The sequence below is a fragment of the Trichosurus vulpecula genome, chromosome 4, assembly GCF_011100635.1.
Source record: "Trichosurus vulpecula isolate mTriVul1 chromosome 4, mTriVul1.pri, whole genome shotgun sequence".
NCBI classification, from domain to species: domain Eukaryota; kingdom Metazoa; phylum Chordata; class Mammalia; order Diprotodontia; family Phalangeridae; genus Trichosurus; species Trichosurus vulpecula.
This window is the reverse complement of record NC_050576.1, coordinates 73,906,310-73,908,012: the sequence shown is the minus strand read 5'-3', so window position 1 is coordinate 73,908,012 and position 1,703 is coordinate 73,906,310. Positions and strand designations below refer to the sequence as shown.

Sequence of the window (1,703 nt, the reverse complement as noted above, 5' to 3'; positions counted from 1 at the left end):
TATACATGGACATCACCAGATGGTCAATGTTAAAATCAGATTGATGATATACTTTGCAGCCAGAGGTGGAGAAACTTTATACAGTCAGTTAAAACGAGACCTGGAGCGGACTGTGGCCTCAGATCATGATCTTTTTTTTTTTTTTGGGGGGGGGGGGTCAAACAACATTTATTAAGCACCGACTTGTACATGGACCAGTTACTAAGGATACAAATATAATCAATGAAATGATCCTTACTTGAAGGGAGTAAGGAGGGTTTTACTTTAGAGAGGGTAGAAATGATATCCAATTTCCACCAAAGAAGAGAAGGGCAGTGGGTGGACTTTGCTATGCAGAGGAAGAGGTAGGAGACTGGAGTTGGAGCTACTCAAAAGTGGGGAGAAAGGAAGGCACTCTCTCCCTCACCCCCTCAGTAGTGGGGTGAGGGATGTGAAATCCAAAGTGTGTGGGGGTGTAGGCTTCCAAGCAGAAAGCTCAGGTTTGAGGGGAAAGAATCCAGATTGGGAAGCCAGGGTTTCAGGAGAGCCAGGCTGTGTCAAGCAGGAAGCTGAGGTCCAGGGATCTCAGACTGGGAGTAAATCTTGGCTATGGTTTTGCATGTAGATTGGTTAGATTTTATTCCTGATGAGGGTTAACCCCAGAGAAGCAACAGGAGTGTCAAAGTCAAGAAGGGGAAACTGGCCCCCCAACTGAAGATGCCTGGGGCAGAGGCAAAGGCAAAGGCATAATATTTAGCCACAGCTTCATTCGGGTTTCCCTGGGCTGGGTCAAACCACATGTGGATACATTTGCCACTGCCTCGGCCAAAAGAGCTTACGTTATAAGAGTGACTCCAAATGTTCTCACATAGGGAGGCTGGTGTTGGGAAATAAAATGTGAAAGGATGGCAGGCAGCCTTAACTGGACACTGGTTAATCCCTGAAGTCCAGTTCCAGCCTTTGTGCCAGTTCTCTTTGCAGGTATATGAGGTTCAGCAATCCTCCCACCACTGGTTGCAGTCCTCCTTGCACAGGGGAACATTCAGGATCCGTTCCCTCCTCCAGCTTGAGGACACCGGCTGGCTCCAGGGTCCTAGGTTAGGGGAACATTCATAGAGACAAGTATCCTGAATAAAGTGGCGTTTGCAGGCTGGGGTCATCTTTCCACAGTGGTCATAGTTGAAGTGGTACAGGTAGGAGGTATCTTTGTGGGCTTCAATGCTTGTGTTTGCGGTACAGCAGGCCTTTTTCTTCCATGGGCTGCACTGGTGATGAAGGTCATCTTCTGGACCAGGCTCTGACTTGTGGTGTTTAGCATCCATGCAGACATTGAGCAGATCATTACCCTTCCGAAGTCCATGAGCCATGGCCAAGAGGCCTAGGAACAGCAACCCCCATCCTGGTTGAGTCATCTCTGGGGCCTTTGACCAAAGCTTTCTGCTCCTCTGGACACCATATCAAAGGGAAATGATCTAGTGCCCTTCACCTGTCTCCTCTAGGTTCCCAGTGATTCTAAGGAAGCCTGGAGCCCAAAATGTCAGATCATGATCTTAATGCAAAATTCAGACTTAAACTGAAGAAAGAAAGGAAAACCATCAGATCATATAGGTATGACCTAAATAACCTCCCTTTGGAATATAAAGTGGAGGTGATGAATAGATTTGAGGAGTTAGATCTGCTAGATGAAATATAGGTAGATGAATAATAGATGAAATACATATCAT

General features: G+C 46.6%; 1 pseudogene; it reads right to left on the bottom strand.

Annotated features, from left to right (window-relative positions):
• Positions 1-632: 632 nt before the first annotated feature.
• Positions 633-1,391, bottom strand: LOC118846402 (annotated as a pseudogene).
• Positions 1,392-1,703: the final 312 nt, after the last annotated feature.